Source organism: Sarcophilus harrisii, chromosome 5 (genome assembly GCF_902635505.1).
Source record: "Sarcophilus harrisii chromosome 5, mSarHar1.11, whole genome shotgun sequence".
Taxonomy (NCBI): domain Eukaryota; kingdom Metazoa; phylum Chordata; class Mammalia; order Dasyuromorphia; family Dasyuridae; genus Sarcophilus; species Sarcophilus harrisii.
Window position 1 is genome coordinate 31,681,452 of NC_045430.1, and position 22,342 is coordinate 31,703,793.

Below are 22,342 nucleotides of genomic sequence, written 5' to 3' on the forward strand. Positions count from 1 at the left end.
TGAATTAGTCCAGCCATTCCAGAGAACAATTTGGATTTACTTCTATAAAACTGGACATACATAGTTTTTGGCATAGCAATACTACCATGAGGTTTGTATCCCAAAGAGAACAAGAAAAAAAGAAAAGGAACTGTTTGAACAAAAATAGGGCAGGATATTTTTTGGTGGAGTTGTGTTTGTGTGTGTGTGTGTGTGTGTGTGTGTGTGGGTGTTCGTATGTTGGCAAAGAATTAGAGATCAAAGGGATGCTTATTAATTGAGGAATGGCTGAACTCGTGGTGTATAATTTTGATGAAACATATTGTGCTGCTGTTGTGCCAAAGTTCCCTTTTAATGTCCTGACCTAGTTTCCCAATTGTCCTATTTAGTTACACTGCCTCAGGTTATATATATGCCTCAGGTTTCCCTCTTCATGTTTGATGAGATAAAGGTTTTAGATCTTTAGGGTATAATCATTCCTTCTTAATGCTTGACAGGATAAAGATCTATCCATTTTAAACATCATTAAAATATCAGTAACCTCCCCAGTACCTCCCTCCATTGTGTCATCCTAGGTTCCTCCCCTCATTAGGTTATCCTCATCGAGGTACCTCCCCCATTATATCATTGTTCTTGTTATCCTATAAAAATCTTGCTGTCCCAGTACTCAGGGCTGGATTCTTTGAGACAATAGTCTCGTTCAGCCCTGGGACCAACCATGGATCCATTTGGTCCCAGTAAATCTCTCCATTTAATAAACTATTAAATTGTTCTCTAATCTCTGTCTTGCTCAGTTTCTCTGGCGTTACACTGCAAGAAATGACAAGGGGTATGACTTCAGAAAAATCTGGGAAAATAAATATGAATTCCTGCAAAGTGAAATGAGCAGAACCGGGAGATCATTGTACACAGTAACACTGTAAGGATGATCAATTTAAAGGCTTAAATACCCATCTATTTAAGTATTTGGGGGTCTGTTTGGATAGGGAAGATTGTTAAAAGGAAACTTATCTTCCCACCTAATAAAGACTCATTGTTTTTTCATTATTATTGTCCCTTTTAGAAAGGCGCCATGTACTTAAATAAAGTTGCAAGTACTCCTAGTATTACAGGTTACAATATATCTATGCCTTGTCTTTCTGTAATTCTTCGCTCAACAAAGTTTTCTGTGGAGAATATATCCAAGATGCAGTCCTCTGATTCTTTTGATATTTATTGATACCAAAGTAGATACTGTTTATATTCCACAATTCTTTATTAGATCATAAAACTCCTAAAAGTGTTTTTCTTTAATGTTAAGAATACAATCCTGTTAGGAATATACTATCACAAATGTAAAATGGGAATTAACTATAATTACTATTTTCATATAGCTGAATCCCCTGGTAGGAGAGAATGTAGTTAATTCCCAACCACAAAGTTCCATTAACCCAGTTTTCTGGGTGGATAATTCACTGTTTCTTAGTCTACTTATTAAAAAGTTATCTTGCTTCTTTTATCCCTCTCCCCCCCAAAAGGGGATCTCATGCATTCTAAACATCCCTATATATATATATATATATATATATATATATATATATATATATATATATCCCTATATAATGCCAATACAACTATTGCATTTTAATATGTTTTAATATATTTTCTACTAACAATATTTGATAAAGTATATTGTACCTCATGGAGTAGTTTAAAAAATCATGCATTTGGTATTAGAAGATCCTTTGTGTTTTGAGTAACAGCTTCCATCACTTAGTAATTATGTAACCATAGACAGATCTCTATTTCCTCATTTGTTAAATAGAAATAATAATATTCATACTACCTATTAACATCAAAGTATTGATACACACACACACACACGCACACACACACGCACACACACACACACACATTTGTAAACCTTAAAAGATGCTATATAAATGTAAGTTAGGATTTTGTTAGCATTGATGTCAGCATTAAAAACAGCTATACAAACTGGATATCTCATATTTATATCATATTTTCATGTGCTTTATATATTTAAGGTAAATAAAAATACCAAACTGCAATAATGTGGGTCATGTTTTGGAAAATGAAAAGAATTTTGAGAGTCTTAAAATACTTCCTAACAAACAACACATGTTCAGCCAGGTAAGTAGTATGCATTAAGTCAAAATCATTCTTAAGTAATTATTAGTAGTTTTTTTTTTTTTTTTAATTTGACGATATTTGAAGAGTAAAGGCTTTTTAATTTTTTTTTAGCAAGTCATAACTGAGTTTTCCAAAGATTCCATCTCATGCAATGTTTCATTGTAGTCCTGAATTGCTGAATTGCTATGGATTTGAAATAGTTTTGACCTTAGGGACATGAAAGGTAAAGTTCATCTTATCTTGGTTGCTTACTCTCTGTGAGGTCTTGAGCAAATCTCTTAAATTCCTTTGTGATTCAATTTTCTTATCTTATCAGTGGGCAAGGTAAACTAGATGATTTTTTTTTGCTCCTTTTCCCCCCTTTTGATTGAGTCTATGATTTCCTTGGTATAGGAACTCATAGTAAAAAATTCCTTACTAATGCAGATCAACTGCTCTCCTTTTTTATAATTATAGAAAATTGTTTGGGGCCCTAAGAGGTTAACTAATTTCCTCTAGTTCATATATCCATTAAGTATCAGAGGAGAAATTTAAACCTAAATCTTTTTGATTGATTGCACCCATCCTTTTAGGCTAGTTGATCTTTAATATGCCTACTACATTAATATTAATGCAGACTGAATTAAGCAGGACTAAGAAAACAGTATACTCAGTGACTACAATAGTGTATCACCAAAATGGCTCTGAATAATGTATCTTTCTCCTTTTTTCTATAAAGTCCTGAGCAACTACAAAGATGGTACACAGCATATTGGTCAGTTTCCCTTCACTGTTTTTATTTTCTTTTTTAATTCTCATTATAGGGGTAGCTGTCTAGGTGAGGTTAGGAAATGAACATGATGAAAAAAGTATATGTGTGTGGGTATGTATACACACACACACACACACACACACACAAATACATCAAATAAAATTTAATTTTTTTTTTTTAGTCACAACATAGAAAGGATAATTGACAAAGGATTATAGTACTCAGACAAGACTCCTTCACCCTGAACCTCTTTTCCACTCCATATGGAAAATGATCTGGTTTGCAGAATATGGCAAGTCCCTTGGCCTTGGTTTATATCTGTCAAGTGAGCAGAGTGACCTGGAAGCCCCTTCAATATGGGCTGCCACATAAGTTAGGCAATCTCACTTCAGCCTCTTGGCCAATCAAGGCTGGGGACAGATTTTTTAGCATTTAGGAAAAGAACTAATCTAATATACGTGGGATTGGGTTGGAGGGAGAAGGCAAATTATGGCCCAATACTTTATATTAACTTTAAAAAAATTCTGTCCTAGAAAATATGCCATATGGTATCCATATCTCATCCTATAATCTATTTCCTATGGCTTCTGAAAGATCTGTTTAATGTCTTCAACCGAAGATTCATCTATTTCCATTGCATAAGGATGGGTCTTTGACATTTTTTAATATTATGTTCTCTTAATTTTCTTTTATACATCCTCTGACTTGAACTTCCTCTTTCCCTTCCTCATCAAATTCTTTTAATAAGTTTCTCCCTTCTGTTTTCAAAAGTCTTGTCAGGGAACTTTTCTTCCCACAAGTCTTTCAACAAGGGGAAATAGAATTTAAAGTTTGTTCCCCAAGCTATAGTTTTCTTAAATAGTCTTAAAGTTCAAGAACAAAATATTAAACTGTAAATTCAGCATTTATTGCCTTCTTTTTTCCTGTGACAGATATATAAGCTAATAGGTTTGCCTTGTTCCATCCAGCGTGACTTGGGAGGATAGGAGGGAGGAAAGAGTCTCTTACCTGGGACAAAACATACTATTTGTTGATTAAAACAATGCAGAAATAATAGCCAAGGAAGCATTTGTCTTTTTGCGGTGGCAAAGAAGTGGAAACTGAGAGAATGCCCATTAATTGCGAAATGACTAACCAAATTGGAATATATGAATGTAATAGAATACTCTTGTTTTATAAGAAATATTAAGCAGGTAGTTTTCAGAAAAATCTGGAAAGACCTACATGTTGTACACAATAACAGCAATATTGTGCAATGATCAACTTTAATAGGCTTAGTTCTTCTCAGCAATATAATGATGTTCTAAGACATTCCAAAAGACTCATGATAGAAAATGCTATCCAGATCCAGAAAAAGAACTATGGCATCTGAATGAAGATCAAAGCATACTATTTTCACTTTTTTTGGCTTTTTTCTTTCTTGTTTTTTTTTTTTTTTTTGTTTGTTTGTTTTTGTTCTTGCTTTACAATACAAATAATGTAGAAATATGTTTAAAATTATTACACTTGCATAACTTTTATTAGATTGCTTGCCATCTTTCATCCCAAGTCTTGGTTATTTCAGTGTGCAAGGAGGGGTAAAGGGAGGGGAAAATGGTAATTAAAATTTCATAAAAGTAATAAGTTGTCTTTACATGTAATCAGAAAAATAAAATACTATTAAGTGGGGAAATAGAAAAATAAGAAAAGAAAAATTGTCCCATGGTGGGAGAGAGGGAGGGAAGGAGGGAGGGAGGGAGGGAGGGAGGGAAAGAGGGAAGGAGGAAGGAGAGGGGGGGGGAGAGAGAGAAAGAGAGAGGGAGAGAGAGAGAGAGAGATTTTAATATGGTTATAGTAACAACTGAGTTATAGTCAAAAAAAAAATCCTCCATCAAATCCTTCTCAAACATGATCTATCTGAGAGTTACATTTACATTTACATTGCTAATCAATTGCTATTATAGCATAGAAAGGAGGTGAAAGGAATTTTCAAATACCGAATATGATCATAGATTCTGGTCCGGGAGTGACCGGTGAGAAAGTTGATTCAAAAAACAAACAATAGTGAGAAGCTTTCCTAGATAGCAGGTAGATACCAAAGGCCAGATCAACATCACAAAACAGTTGAAAATCTTGGAGGCCAGGGAAATACATATGATGGCAGGTGGAGGTGTGTAATGTGAATAGCAGTAAGGGAAAAAAAAAAATCCATATAGAGCCTGAAAACCAGCAGATGGCAGCAGAGAGCAGTATTGGGTCATTGGAGATACTGGAAATACTCGCTGAAACAATTCCGCAGAGAGCAGATCAGCCAAGGACAGCATCTCAGTAAAGAAATCAGCAAGTGACTTCTCTAGATGAAAATAATTTTCCTTTGCCCATCTGCTATTTTTATATAATTGGTCTTCTTCTTCTTCTTTTTTTTTTTTAAAGGGTTTTGCCCTTTTGGATGTTGATTCAAATAAATCTCTGTTATTCTTTCCTTTTCCTTCTTTTTTGGGGGGGGGGAGATAAAATCAAGGGTATTATTGTAATTGCTGGGCTCAGTTTTCAGCCCTAACCCTTTATTTTTAAAATTTTTTATATATTTTATTACTAGAAGTCCTATAGACCACACCTAAAGGGACTTTTTGAGTCACTTCTACTCTTACTTTATTTTTCATCCTCTCAGCTGGACAAAGTAATGGTAGGACATAGCATATTTCTATTCTTAAAAAAATCAAATTTTGTCAACCAAAAAGCTCTTTCTTGATCCATATGTAATAAATATCCTTTCCACTTCCTCCTTTTGTCACATTCTGCAATTGCTCTGTTCCTCATTCCAGCTTTTGTAGAAAGGCTCTTACAAAAAAAAAAAAAAAAAAAAAAAAAAAAAAAAAAAAAAATTAGCCATCATGCAATTATGTGGGTTCTAATTTTTAATATTTCTTCTTTCACCCTAACTCTTGGCTATCTCAGTATACATAAGATCCAGGAGTGCTTGAACACAACAAACACTCCTTAAGCAAGAGCTAAGAACTTTGAAAAGCTTAAAATTGTCTCAATCTTAGGTATTATTATCATCCACAATCAGTGTAATGAGAATGAGTCCATTGATGCACAAAGCACAAAAGCCAGTGGAATGAAGAAAACACATTGTCTAAGTGGTTGAAAAAGCAACTCCCTGGGTAGATCCATCTACATTACTTCTATCCCAATACCTACATAAACAATGAGCAGAACCACAGTTCACCAACTGAACAGGAAAAGGAAATTTGGCTGAATGGAATTTGGGAAATCATAGTGTTTTCAGTGGTCAAAAACTGCCAATTGTCACGAAATTCTATCTTTGTATCCTCAACATTTTCTTTAGAATGCTACATGCCTTAATGGAAAAGACGTCACCCAAAGAATAATGGAAAGATACACAATGGCATGAGTAGGATAGGGCATATTATTGATGATAATTGCAAGTAGAAAGTGATGTAAAAGACATCATTAAGAATATGTAGCTGTATATGATTGTACATATCTGTGTGTGTATGGATGTATGTGTGTATATATATACTTAATATAAATTATTATTTTTACATGTATCTTATATTATCATATTATATATTTTATTATATTATATATTATCTATATCTGTGCCTTTTGGAAGGGGGGGTAGAAGAAGGAGGGAATAATAAAGTAAAGAGTACATAATAGAAAACAAAAGAAAACCTACAAGGAAGCAAAGATGGACAGCTCTGAACACCATGTGTAGGTTTTCTTGAAATGGAAACTTATTACTTTATATTTTGAATCCTCTCATATTCTGCTGTGCATATGGTAATATTTTTATTTTTATAAAGTTTTAAATAAATATTTTTAAAAAATAATATATAACACTGGAAAAAGTGGCTGGACCAGCGATGTAGTATGATTAAGGGATAATAAACTGCCCACATATTGGATTCACAAATTTTTTTAGACTTTTCTTAAGTACAACCTCATGGGTCTTTATGGAAAAACTTGGCTCAGAGTTGTAAAGATTGCAGTGAGATTCACTGAAGCATTGAAGTGTACATTTACAATTTGCAAAAAAATTTTCTTTTTTTTTTTTAACAGCCTCTATCTTTACTTTATCCTTTAAGAGCTTTCTTTAAATCATTTTACAAAATCTCACTATTTTCTGGCACCTTGGGAAATGAAAAAGAATTGATTATCCTTCTTAGATTTTAAAATTCTTCTCTGTTTTTATAATAATTAGTATTCTAATAACAATTAATACTTAGTAATGTAATTCCTGGAGGCAGCCTTCACTTGCATGGAGAGAGAGAGTACCCAGACAAAGAAGAGATGCAATGTCCTATATGGGGAGCAGCAAGTAGTAGTTTGACTGTAAGGCAGAATATATGAAAGTCAAATGAAATGCCATTAGCTTGGTAAGATGTTATTATTTGTATTTCATTTTTGAAGAGGACCAATGGCTTCACAGCATGATGTCTTGACTTAAATGAATTGGGTTTAAGTAAGGCAGAGTTACACAAGATTATCAGCCTCAACCTCTCTTCCAGAGTCACTGAAGTACAGTGGCAAGATAAAAGTCAAAATGCTGGTAATGGCTTGAGATGCAGTGGATGACCTTAGTATCTTCAATGTCTGACCAAGCTCTAACCCACTCTACAAAACCTGCTTCAATCTTCTTCATAGTCACTGGAATAAAATCTTCCTAAATTTGGCATAGATATCCCCTTAATTCACCACCCCCTCAACCTAGTTCAACCAATCTGCTGAGAGAGTTTGCCAGGATGTAGCTTTGTGCATGCTACTGATTTAGAACAGGAACTTTAATCCACCCATCCTGTTCCTATTGTCACACACAAAGGTAAGCCAACTCCTTCTACTGATTGTTAGCAATATCTAAAACAATCTCAATTGTCTCACATGCATCCTCCAACTACTCAAGTAGAGGAATGTGCTTTTGAGTTTGTTCTTGTCCCTCTCTAACTCCTCCCTAATTCTTCCCTAACTGCCTAGATCCTGCCCTTACTCCCGTGCCCTTTTCATCTGACTTTAAAAATGCATGTCACTCAAAACAGATTGCTTAGTCATATGTGATTTATCCATGCTTAATTTCATTTGATTTAGCCCAGGGAGTGTTTCACATTAGTAAATAGCATCCTTTTGGGCTGTGATAAATATCTGCATGAGTTCTTCCTGTTGTGAACTGCTCTCTCACTGGTATCCGAGACTTTATTTATCTGGTACTTCTTCACTACAACTTTTTGGAGCCACAGTTGAGAACTGATTCACCTAGATTGGGAAGGTAGGCAGATTCCAAATCATGAAGAATTTTATATGCTGAGCTGAAGAGTTTGTATTTTTTACCTACAGACAATAAAACTCAGTGGCTTCTAAAGTGCATAAGTGACAATGAGCGTGGATTTGAGAGGACAGAGATATTAGATGGCTCTCCCAATCTGATAAGGAGGAGAGCTAAGAATCCTAGCTACTTTTTTTTTTTCATTTTATTCTTACAATGATTTAGAGAATTAGGTGGAACTATTCTGTCCCAGCTCCTCCTTTAGTTGTCCTGGGTCAGTACTTTCCTACAGTTAAAGATTTACTAGTCCTTTCAGTGACCAGCCTTCAGAGAGAGACCCAGGAAAGAAGTAATTTACCAGCTGTTCCTGCTTGTGAGGGAAACTTAACTCCTCTTTTACCACTTAAATTGACTTCCTCAGGAAGATTCTTTTTATCCAGGAATCAGGAATGGGGAACCTGGATTTATTTTTACTTTGCTTTAGAATATTTATCAAATATTATTAAATAAAAATCACTGATAATCTTTGTCATTTGGGGCAAGCCTCCAATCAGGATAAAACTTAGAACTTGTGATTCTAACTTCTGCCCTTCCCCCATTTAAAAAATGTTTGTATGTTCCCTGTTCACTGCCACTATTCTCTCTGTTTCTCTTTTATCAAAAACAGATGGGTTCTTAACTTTTTTTTTTTTTTCCTGTTATGGACTCTTTGAAAGGCTAGTGAAATGTATGAACCTTTCTCAGAATAGTATTTTAATATATAGAATTACAAAGAAGACCTTTTATAGTAAAATACAAATATCAAATTAAAAAAAGTTTATGGACCATAGGTTAGGAATCCTTATGATAATTTTAAAAAATCTTCAAAGTGCTAATCAAAGCATAATTTTGAAGACTAGACTCTTACCCCCTTGTAGCATCCTATGACTCAGTTCCCTTCATCAAGATAACAGCAATGAGCACTGTAGTACACTGCAGCTCAGAATTTAAAAATAACAAAATGTTAAGGACCATGCCTATCTGAAAGGGCAGGTCAGTTCTCTGAGAGCCTCCACAACTGTGAATCATAAACTTGAAGGAGTTGCAAAGCAGCCTTTACAAATATTCCTTGTGGATTGGGAATGAAATAAATTGGAGGCAAGAGGGAAGAGGAGAGAGGTCAGAGAATAGCAACTGCCTCTCAGTCTCCTTGTGTCATCATCATCATCATCATCCTTTCACATGAAGAGATCCATTCTACAGCTCTGAGTTAGACTTCCAGCAGTAACTGACAGGTGGCTCCTGTATCACAACAACAAAACACCTTTGTTTTTTACCCACTTTACCTCTCTTTCACCCTCCTTCAAATTCTTATGCTGGGCATATTTTCTCTACTTCTAGGTTCTCATGCACATCCTCATGAAAACCAATCCGGGATGTCTTTTTCTGTCATAGACATTACCACTTATCTTGACTTTCTCTTTATCTAAAATTCAGTAGAGATTACAACATCATTCTAATTTATTTATTTTAATACACATTGTTTTATTAATTTTGCTGGGAGAGAAAAATCAGAGCAAAAGGGAAAAACCATGGTAGAGGTTAAAACAAAAAACCAGAAAAAAGAATTGAACATAGCATGTGTTGATTTACATTGAGTCTCCTTAGTTTTTTTTTTTTTTTTTTTTCCTGGATGTAGATGACATTTTCTATCCAAAATCTATTGGGATTGCTTTGGATCACTGAAATATTGAGAAGAGCCAAGCCTTTGATAGCTTATCATTGTACATTGTTGCAATTGTTGTGCACAATGTATTCTTGGTTCTGTTTGTTTTGCTCAGCATCAATTCATATAAATTTTTCCAAGCCTTTCTAAAATCATCTTGTTCATCATGTTTTAAGGGACAATAATATTCCATTACATTCATATACCACAACTTATTCAGCCATTCCTCAGTTGATGGGCATTTTCTTTGCCATCATAAAAAGAGCTATTACAAACATTTTTGACATGTGTGTCCTTTTCCCTCCTTTATGATTTTCTTGGGATACAGACCTCATAATTGCACTGCTGGATCAAAGGATATACACAAGTTTTATAGCCTTTTAGGCATGGTTCTAGATTGCTCTCCAGAATCAGATCATTTTACAACTCCACCAACAATGTATTAGTGTCCCAGTTTTCCCACATCCCCTCCAACTTTTATCATAATCTTTTCCTGTCATCTTAGCCGATCTGAGAGATGTGAGGTGGTACCTCAGTTGTTTTAATTTGCATTTCTCTAACCAATAATGATTTAGAGCATTTTTTCATGTAATTATAAATGGCTTTAATTTCATCATCTGAAAATTGTCTGTTCATATCCTTTGACCATTTGTTAATTGGGGAATGGCATGCATTTTTTTTTATAAATGTGACACAGTTCTTTATATATTTTAAAAATGAGACCTTTATCAGAAATACTGGCTGTAAATATGTTTTTCCAGTTGTGTACTTCCCTTTTAATCTTGTTTCTGTTGGTTTTGTTTGTGCAAAACCTTTTTAATTTAATGTAATCAAAATTGTCCATTTTGCCTTTCATAATGTTCTCTAGTTCTTTGGTCATAAATTCCTTCCTTCTCCAAAAATCTGATAGGTAAATTATTCCCTGTTCTAATTTGTTTGTGGTATCATCCTTAATGCCTACACCATGTGTCTATTTTGACCTTATTTTGGTATGGGTGTGAGATACAGGTCTATGCTGAGTTTCTGACATATTATTTTCCAGTTTTCCCAGCAGTTTTTGTCAAATAATGAGCTCTTATTCCAGAAGCTGAAATTTGAGGGTTTATCAAATACAAGATTGCTATAGGCCTTGCATAATGTGTAGTGTGTATCTAACTATTCTACTGATCTACCACTCTATGTCTTAGCCACTACCAAATGGTTTTGATGATTGCTGCTTTATAATATAGTTTTAAGTTTGGTACTGCTAAACCACCATTCTTTGTATTTATTTTTTAAATTTCCTCAATATTCTTGACCTTTTTTTCTTCCAGATGAATTTTATTATTTTTTTTTCTAGTTCTATAAAATTTTGTTTTGGCAGTTTGATTGGTATGGCACTGAACAAGTATACCCATTTAGGCAGAATTGTCATTTTTATTATAGTAGTTCTGCCTAGCCATCAACAATTTTTATTTTTCCAGTTGTTTAGATCTGATTATATCTGTGTGAAAAGCATTTTGTAAATGTGTTCATATAGTTCTTGAGTTTGTCTTGGCAGGTAGACCCCCAAGTATTTTATTTTATCTAACAATTTTAAATGAAATTTCTCTTTCAATCTCTTGCTGATGGGCTTTGTTAATAATGTATAGAAATGCTGATGATTTGTGCAGGTTTATTTTATATTCTGAAAGTTTGCTAAAGACAATAGTATTCTAAAGATTTGATTTTATGGGTCACATTGTATTCAAATAATTTTATTTCATGTGTTACATTTAGATTTTTTCTGTTGTTAGAACCAAAATGTAGTACAAGAAATCTTCTCACAACATTTCTATTCCAATTCAGTTCTGGAAAGCTACTATATGCTTTTTTTTTTTCTCCAGACAATTGGGGTTAAGTGACTTGCCCAGGGTCACACCGCCAGTAAGTGTTAAGTATCTGAGGCCAGATTTGAACTCAGGTCTTCCTGACTTCAGGGCTGCTGCTCAATCCACTGCACCATCTAGCTGCCCAAGCTACTATATTCTTAATTTTTTTTTTCCATTTTGTATTTCTTTTGAAAGATACACACATTTTAATTTGAGATGAGTGAATTGCGGCTAGGTAAGGAGAGTATACCCTATGGTTTAGAGCAATCCAGTATTATTTATTTTTAAAGTTACTGACTACTTTTTCCCCAAGGCACTCCAAGGAATTTGTGCTAGATTTAATTGCTTTAATCTTAGATTTTAATATATTCTGTAAATTTTGCTGAGACCTAGGGTAGCCTCATGACAGAACGTCTTACAAAGTGCTAGATGTGGACATCCCCATTGTGATGAATACTAATGCTCTTAGATAAGGTATGAAAAATTAAATCTGTTAAGTTTAAAGGGTGAGAACTTTATTTTGCTTTTGAAGATGTTACCCTATGGGAGATGCAGAAATGCTTATGATTGGTTGAATTTTAGGCCATGAAGATCTAAACTTTATAGAAAGGAAAAAGAAGATAGTATTTTCCCCAGTATGAGAGGATTCAAACAAAGAAAAGCAGAGTTGAGCCAAATGTTCATACATACACAAGTGTACACACATATACAAACACACATGTGTGGACTCAAGTCCTTTGAGAATAAATTTTCTGTATTTGTTTCTATTCTCAATTCCAGATTTGGAAGACATGGAAAGTTTGTCACAAAGCAGTTTGTTCCTAGAGAACAAAAATATGTGAATACAGAAAAGAAGAGAACTCTCTGGTTTGAGAGATTATAGTGATGAGAAGCTATGGGAAGATTTCCTGTAACACAAAGCAGAAGGATTTTCTAGTCAATGCTAAGATCTTAGACTAATCTCTTAAACAGAAAAAAGAGCAATCATGTGGCTTAAAGGGAAGCAGTTATTCCTTTATTAATCTAAAGTTGTTAGATTCCATTACAAGATAGTCTCAATCACATTGTGACCTTTTAAGCTTCTAAGATTCATTAGGTCAGAGTGAGAAGGAGTTGGGTCTATGAGATTCAAGGAGGTAGAGAGTTATTCTTTTCTCTTTCTAATTTTTATGAATTCTCTTATGGATTCTATTTTGCATTCCTCTCATGGGTTCAAATAAAGATCATTTTACATTAATCTGAGTACTTTGTATAGAAGTCAAGGTTCCTGTTCCCCACATGAGCTATATTCTGCTATCCACAGAAAAGAGCCATGGGAGGGGAGACAATTCTGATGATTATAGGAGAAATTCTGGGTAAAGATACATACCATTGAGTGATTTGATCACTCTATTTATGTAAACCCAAAAATTAGTGTTCTGGGACATAGGTTACATTGTTAAAATAGGTCATTTTTAACAATTTTCAGCATAGTACATAGCTTAATTACCTGCTGGGAAAGAAAGTATAAACATGGACTACATTCATCTCTGACAATGACATTGGGATGGGGAAAGATCTCTGGTGCTGGGCAAAACAGAGGACATGTGGGACATTTTTATTTTAAATCAATTTGTAAATAGGCTAATGGAAATGAGGACTCTGCTCAAGAAATCTGCATACCTGTCTCCCCAGTACCTATGGAAAAAATAAGTCATGGATTTTCTGTGAGCTCAGGGTGGTATCAGTTGACTAGGTTGGAAATTCAGATGATATGGAAGAATAAAGTTTTTCCTTAGGCCAAAAGTTTCAAATAGACAAGATCTCTATTTCTTCTTGTACTCTGGGAACTAGAGGAAGTCAGGTGAATTAATCAAAAAAATATTGTGACCCCCAAGGGAAAAGTCTTGAGTGGGAGCAAGCAACTTGAAAGAAGTCAAACAGAGAGTTTGATGCTATTTGGTATTATAACTTGTGTCAAAGCATTTAAGAAATGTGAAAGTATTTCTGTAAATAACTTGTTTCCTGAGACTTCCTTATGCTATAATAAAAGTAGTTGTTCACTTGAATAGAATGTGTATGTATCCTGACTGCTGTAGATACAGGGAAATGAAAAGATCAGACTAAAATCCAGAAGCACATTCTTTACCTCATTCATACCGCATATCTAGTCAGGTCCCGTGTTTTACCAATTTTTATTTTTCCAACATCTATCATATTCTTCCTTTTCACTAATATTACTAATAGGATCTCCTTTCCCTTCCTAGACTCTTACATTAGCCTTTTAATTGATTCCTTTGTTTCTTATCTTTTTCTACTCCAATCTGTCCTCCATATACTTGCCAAAACGATTTTTTAAAATTCCATTGCTTCATCAATTCCAATGGCTCCCTAGTTCCCCTAGGATAAAATATAACTCTTTCCCCTATCCTCTGGCATTTAAAGAGCTTCACCAGCATTTGCAAATCTAACTTGCCAATCTTTATATATATACGCTACCCTCTTTCATGACTTCTACAATCTAAGTCAATTTGCCCATCTTGCTGATCTTCTTCACTCATGACTCTCTATTTCTTGTCTTTGACCAGCAGTCCTTCATCCCCAAAATGCACTCCTTTTTAACTTCTGGCTCTGAAAATTGGTAATTAGTTTCAAAACTCAATTAAAATGCCTTTTCTGATTTCCCTACCTGCTAATATTTCCCTCTGCAGGAAATAATCTTATTTGCATAAGGATACATTTGTTACCCAGAAAAAAAAAGTGAGCTCTTTGAGGGGAGGGAATTAATTTTTGTATTTGCAGCTTCCACATTTTATATATGCTTAGTAAATAGTGTACTTAAGAAAAGGATCACTGAATGACTGATGCAATGAAGAAACATTATCCATTGCTCCCTTGTGGATAATTTAGTAGGATGAATTATTTGTTGTTTGTCCTTGCCATGACATGCAAATAAATTGGAGTTGAGGGAGGGAGGGAGGGCTTTGCAAAGTCATCTGACTCATTTTCTCCTCCAGAACCATTTGGGTCCAGGGACCAAATACAAATCAGGACCACTGGAAATGGCCTTGGGTATAATGGGAGACCTTGACATTTTTAAGCTAAGGTCTTTAATGAGTCTCAGTTTGACTAAGAAAATGTCGAGTCAATGATTAAAACTAGGTAAGCAACAAGGTAGGCAATGGCCTTTTTTTACTTCCTCAAACAAACCAAAAAAATCCAATTTGGGAGGGGTAGACCCAGTTGCTATTTACATTGACTCTGAGTCAATCAGGGCCAAAAACATGACCAAATAGGGATTGACCTGGAGCTTGTTGTTGGCCAATCAATGAGAGCCAGAGAGATTTAGGTTTTAGTGGAGCATTCCCCAAAGACATCACCAGAATCCTAACTAGTTGTGACAGTCTTTTTGTTAGGATTTTCAAGTCAAATCAATAAATCAACAAGCTTTTATTATTCATGTACCAAGAACTGTGATAAACTGGCTGTCTAGACAATACTTACTTTTGTCGTATTGCTGTAACTTGATTTCTTTCTATGTGGACTCAAACATAATGATAACACTCTGTATTCATGAAAGAGTTTTTTTTTTTTTTTTCAGTGTGTTCACACCCATCTCCTCCTCTGATTCTTCCAACAGCTCTGTGAAGTGTTATATAACTCCTCAGTCAGACACTTTCCTGACCAAAGGGCCCAGTTGTATACTTTGATGAGTATTTTCACCTCCTTGGCTCATAGCTCTGACCCAGAGAATGGGGGTTAACAGATTCACAGTACTACTGAGAATGATTCCCTGTTCACAAGCACACAGTTCAGAACACTGGAGGGAAATATCATCTTATAAGAAAACATAACAAAAAAGAACTCTTGGGAAATAAAAGCACCTTTTGCTGAATAACCCCTTCTTGGAGCTTTATAGTTTATATAGCATTCAATATAGTTGAATAAAATATGTATGGATGTATATATATATCTTTATATAGCATTCAAGGATGTACAATCATAATTAGGACTGCCAGCAAGCATTGCTGCCTATGGTTTCGCCACACTCTTAGCTTGTGTCTCTCATCACAATTCATCATGAATCCTCTTGCAAATACATCTGCTTCTTGATGGGCATCATGGGCATTGCGCTCTATTATGGATCTTCCTGTAGCTCTCCATATCTCCTAACACATAATGACCTTTATACACCCAACCCTTAGCATAATGCCTGACACACGGTAGGTATTTAATAAATGCTGTTGACCTTAGGAACACAACTAGAAGGGATCTTAGAGACTATCTGGTTCAAATTCCTCATTTTTTATATGAAGAAATTGAGACTCAAGGAAGATAGATTGATAGTTCACAATAGTATAAGTACCTAATTTACAGACAATACTGTAATCCATATTATTTTATTCCAGAGTCATTACCACACTGTCTCACAACCTTGGTTAGAAAACAAAGATATCACCCTTTTTTTCTCCAAAAGAGTTTCACTATCTGCATAACAAATACCAATCTTGAATCCATTCTCCTCAGGGAGAGATATTTTCCCCTCCCAAGGAGGTATTCTCCAACCTCTTGAGAAGCTAATCAAGTATCCCAACTCTTCTCTAAATTCCAAATAATCCCTAAAATAAAGTGGCTGGATTTTTCAAATTAGGTTATCAGCCAAACCCAATATTGAAGTGGAAAGGAATGAATTAGCTCCTGTTGTTGTTTGTTATGAAGAGTTCAGTCTTGAAAATGACTGAATAATAACATCTCAGTAAGACATCTGCTTTGGATGGGAACTAATAGCCTTCCATGAAAAAGTGAACAAAGGGCCAATATTGTTATTGTTTGTTATAGCCTAAACTCCATATCTTCAGTTGTCTGCCGTGCTTGAAATATTCTCTCTCCTAAGCTCTACTTCTCAGAATCTTTGATTTTCTCCAGGACTCAGCTCAGGGCCATCCTTCTTCCCCAAATTACTTTATATTCATTTTATATCTAGAATCCCTCAGCTTCTAGTTTCCTCTTTTTCATAATACCTAGCATTTGCTATATAAATGTTTAAAGTGCTATAGAAATGCTAACTACTATTATTTAATAACTGTGAATATTTCTATTTGTTATACTGTACTAGGTTCCCTCTTCCTCACCACCCATTACAGTATAATAAGCTTCTTTGTGAGTAATGTTTTATTCTTTGTGCTTGCAACTCCAAAGCTTAGTATAGCACCTTATTTTTATTTCCTCCTTTTCAGTCATGTCCAATTCTTCATGATCCTATTTGGCAAGGATAGTGGAGTGATTTGCAATTTCCTTCTCCAATTCATTTTATAGATGAAGAAACTGAGGTAAACTGGGTGAAGTGACTTGCTCAAGGTCACATAGCTAGTGTCTGAGGCTAGATTTGAATTCAGGTCTTCTTGACTCCACGCCTGGCATTCCATCCATCATGCCCCCTAGATACCCCTTAAACCTTAGTAAATGCTTACTAAATACTTAATTGATTGATATATACTCATATCTATACTTGTTTCCCTTAAGGGCAGGATCTGTTTTTATTTTTTACTTTTGTTATGTCCCTAATTCCTCCCAAGTACAATGCCTGATACATAGTAGGTACTTAACACATTCCTATTGATTGATTGCTAGCTATCAGGATTCTTCCCTGATCTTGACATATCATAGTCCAAAATTAGATGATACACAGAGGTGACCAAATAGGAAGGCTTTTATGTATTTTGTAATCATATGAGTTAATAAAAGTATATTCCTAAAGCAATCAATCTTTGGCATGGCAAATAATATAATCCTAAATAAAGCATGATAACAAGGTGCAATAATGGATGGTCATTACAAAATGTTCCACTGGTAAGGGTATTCTCTAATCAGTAAGTTACAAATATGCTAAGCAGAGCATTAAACACATGCCAGGTAGAATGGATATTCTAACAAGCATCATTTTGTCTTGGGTTGGGCCCAGGACGTCTACATCTGGACCAGATGTAGGATGCATCCCTGAATGAGGGAAGGAAACAGGAAGCTGATCCAGGAATTGGCTGGGCAGGTGCCCATGATTACAAGTATGCTAAGTCAAGAAACAGATAGCTTGTTGAAAACAAGTCCTTAGGCCTCTGAGGCCTGAGTTTGCCAGAGCTCCTGGCCTGCTCCATCAATGTTTTTATACTATTATACTACACTATTACATTACACGTCATCAATGTTTTACACTGTTATACTGCCCTATTACACACATTATTACAAATTTGGCCTTTCATTGAACCAAAACCTCCCAATATTAACAACTTACTGAGGAGGAACTTTCAGAAACCATGGAAAGATAGCTTAAGAGATTAATTAAGTGCTAAGAGCTCTCATCTGGAAGTCAGTCACACTTTTTTCTGGTCCTGGATAGGCCATTAGTCATTCTGTGACTTTTGACAAGCCTCTTAACATGAGCTCATATCTTCATTTCAAAATCTGCAAAATATCGTGGATCCCCTTAGTCTACTGCCTTCATAAGGTTGCTATTATTTAATCTCTTATCTTCATGCCTTTGCAGAGAATGTTTCCTATGTCCAGAATGCAATTCCTTCTCAACTTTGCCTCTAGAAACTCCTCAGTTTTTCTAAAACTCAGTCCAATCAGGTACTTTCCATATGAGGCCCTATCTTGATCTAAATTAACTTCTATTTGTTTTGCAATCCCCTTACTTAAAAGACCATCTTTTACTGGAAGCCTTGTGGAATCCTTCTTAATTCTACTACCTTTTCTTGGTTAATTAGGTGTTTTTTTTTAATATATAGCTCAATATGTAGTTATTTATATGTATATCACCCCCCAACAGATTATAAGCTGTGAGAGAAATGATTATTTCTCTCTTATAGTAATAATAAATTATTGAATTGCATTAAAATGAATGGTATTGTTGATAGATGATATAGTCCAAATATCTAGGGTATATACCTTTTGATCCTGGGTGGGAAACCCTAAACAACTATTTAACAAATTTAATCAAATCTGAATGAAATCTGACCTTGTGTTCTAAATTAGTCAGGTCTGACTGTTCAAAGTCACAGCCCCTCATTAGAAGTCCATTTCTTATTAAGATAATCATTTTCTCATTACTTATTAATCAATCAGAATCAATTGCTACCCTTGGGAGTGGCACTCATTCCAAGGGTTCCATTAGGGGTCTTTGGCATTCAAGAGTGCTTCTGACCCTATTTTTTATAGCATGATTAGTAAAATGATTAATTTTTCCGAAACTATGACTCTTGAACTTTTACATGCCACAGTTCCTCGAGGATAGGAACTGACTTGCGTCTCTTTTTTCTTTCCCCCACACTTAGTATAGCATCTTGAACATAATAGGAGCTTATAAATAACTGGTGGATTGATTAATATGCAGGCTATCTCCCATGAGTGAATGTAATCTTCTTAAGGATAAGAACTGTTTCATTCTTTTACTTTTAACCCCAGTAGCTAGTATGTACTAAATAAATACTTATTGATTGATTGTGAAGTATAACAAATATTGTTGTTTGTCCTTTATTCTTTAAGAGGATTATGACACCATGACATGCAAGTGAACTGGATTTAATTGAGAGAAGGCTGTACAAGGTTACCTGTTTCACTTTCTCCTCCAGAGCCATCTGGGTCTGTGACACACTGTTATCCTGGGAATAAAATAATAGCTGTAAACATGAGTGACTTTTGTTCACTGATTTATTCCCTGTTGCCTACAAACATATCCAAGTTTCCCCCATCCTTAAAACATCTTCACTTGATTCTCAAACTAACACATGACATCTTTCTCCTTTTTCATAAACAAACTAGAAAAAGCCAAGAACATTTCTTGATTACATTCCCTGTTTCTACTTTTTTATCTCCTATCACTCTTCAATTCCTTGCAGTCTTGGACTCCCAAATCCAACATTTCTCTGAAATTACTCTTGCCAAGATTATTAAAAATCTCCTAACCACATTCTAATGGTATCTTATCAGATCTCATCCTTCTTAATCTTTCTACAGTTTTTGACAGTGTGAACCACTACCACCTCTTGGAAGCTTTCCCTTTTATTTCATGACACTGGATTCTTTTGGCTTCCCTTCTGTCGATGAGACCATTTCTTCTCAGCTTCTCAGCTTAAATGGTGGATTTAATCTGTATTTCATCTCCTAACTATAGATATTCCATAGTCCTACACACTGGGAACCTTTCTCTCATGAATACATAGGTTTTGGAATTGGGAGGGATTTCTGATAACAACTAGTCTACTTCCCCCTCATTTTACAAATGGGGAAACTGAAGCCCAAGAAACTTAAGTGACTGACTCTAAAGTTATAATGTATTGAAAGGGGGAATTTGAAACCACATCTTCCTGGAATCTTTCTCTTTCCTTTCCCCCCCCCCACCCCATGACACTGGATTCTTTTGGGTTCCCTTTTATCTGATGGACCATTTCTTTTCAGCATCCTATGGTGAGTTTTATCTGAATTTCATCTCCTAACTCTAGGTATTCCATAATCCTATGCACTGGGCACCTTTCTCTCATGAGTTCATAGATTTTAGAACTGGGAAAGATTTCTGATATCAATTAGTCTACTTCCCCCTCATATTACAGATGGGGAAACTGAGACACAGGAAGGTTAAGTGACTAGCTCTAAGGTCACAAGATTTTAAGGGGGAATTTGAACCCATATCCTCTGACTCCTTGGCTGGTGCTTTTTCCACTTCATCATGGTGGAGTTTGATGTTGTTATTGTTTGTATTTCATTATTGAAGAATAGAATGCTGTTATTGTTTGTATTTCATTATTGAAGAAGTGATGCCATGATATCAGGGAGGTGCATTGGGTTTAAGTGAGAAGGGGCTGGGGATGGTCACCAGTCTCCCTTTCCCCTCCAGAGCCAACTGGATCCAGTGGCAAGATATAAATTAGAACTCCTGGAGATGGCCCTGAAAGTTATGGGAGACTTTGGCCTTTTTAAACTAAGGTCTTTACCAGGTCTCAGTTTGGCTATTGTATTGGTGGATAGCACAGTAAATTCTCACTAAGAGCTCAAGAAAAATACTTTGTCCCTAAACAAATGCTACAATTTGTAAGTCTTGGGATAAAATATGTGAATAAAAACATACTTGTTCACAGACAGAGGTGGTGTATTTTTATACTTTTATTTTATTTCCTAAACCATAGGTAGTTGCTGTTGATGAGGAACCTGACTCAGCCACATAGATAAGCAGTTCATATTAATCTGCAAAGTTAAAGTTTCCAGGGGACAGAGGGAGGAAGAGATTTCTCCACAATCCTATAATCTGTGCATGTCAGAGGAAGTACTTAAATCTAGGACTTTCTGATTCTGACCTTTACTCTAAATCCAATAAACTAATTCTCAAAGGCATATACATACATACAAACACATATGTATATGAATAGGTATACTTATATATGTATACATATGTGTATATTGAACTAATGGTGAAAATGCAGTAATAGACATTTTCATATGGCAACTTATTAAAAAAATGCTAATGAGGTTTGTAGAAGAATTATACTAGCACGACACAAGGATGCTCCTTTAAATGAGATCATAAGACGCTGGCTTATGTCATAAGACACAAGGCAGGGCTGCTGTTGAAGGCCTGCCAACACTTTCACCTGTTCCTATCTAATGGAAAACTGATACACCAGTGTGAAGTGCCTTAGGTAGTGCTAAAATTCAGGCCTTATTAAACATAGTACAGGAGCAACTTGACCAAGAGCATTTACAGCCTTCTCTAAGTCCTTGGAATTCCCTGTATTTGTTGTAAGAAAGAAGTCTGACTGGGCTTATATCCCAAAGAGATACTAAAGAAGGGAAAGAGATCTGTATGTGCCAAAATGTTTGTGGCAGCCCTGTTTGTAGGTAGAAACTGAAAAGAATGATGCCCATCAATTGGAGAATGGTTGGTAAATTGTGGTATATGAATTTAGGAATATTATTGTTCTTGGAAATACCAAGGATGAATACAGAGGGTTGGAGAGACTTACATGAACTGATGCTAATGAAAGGAAAATAGGAGATCATTATATACTTCAACAACGATACTGTAGAAAATGTATTCTGATGGAAGTGGTTTCTTTGACAAAGAACCTAACTCAGTTTCAATTGATCAATGATGGACAAAGCAGCTACACCCAAAGAAAGAACACTGGAAATGAATGTAAACTTTTATTTTTTTTCTTCCCAGGTTATTTTACTGAATCAATTTTCCTGTCAACAAGAGAACTGTTTGTTCTCACACATAACTTGTCTGGATATACTCACATATTTAGCATACATAGGATTGCTTGCCATCAGGGATGGGGTGGAGGGAGAGAGGGGAAAATGGAAAGAAGTGAGTGCAAGGGATAATGTTGTAAAAATTACCGCATGGGTTCTTAATAAAAGATTATAATAAAAAAATAAATAAAATTAGTTCTTTCTCCACCAAAAAAAAAAAAAAAAGAAAAAAAAGAAAAAAAAAGAAAGAAAGAAGTCTGGAAAATGGAGGATGTTGGCTGATTTAAGAAGGGTAAATCAACAGATGGAAACTAAGGGAACTTTTCAGCCTGGACTTCCATCTCCTACTCAGTTCCCTAGAGAATGGCCTCTTTGGGTTATAGACATTAAGGATTGTTTCTATTCTATCCCTCTAGACAAGGAGACTATGAAAA

At 35.1% G+C, this 22,342-nt stretch overlaps 1 long non-coding RNA gene across 1 annotated transcript in view; it reads left to right on the forward strand.

The window, feature by feature from the left end:
• The window catches only part of LOC116419697, a 52,712-nt gene that overhangs the window by 19,394 nt on the left and 10,976 nt on the right, over positions 1-22,342 (forward strand). The window contains exon 4 of the long non-coding RNA XR_004229989.1: positions 2,007-2,112. This is a non-coding gene — a long non-coding RNA (uncharacterized LOC116419697). The remainder of the gene's footprint in view (positions 1-2,006; positions 2,113-22,342) is intronic.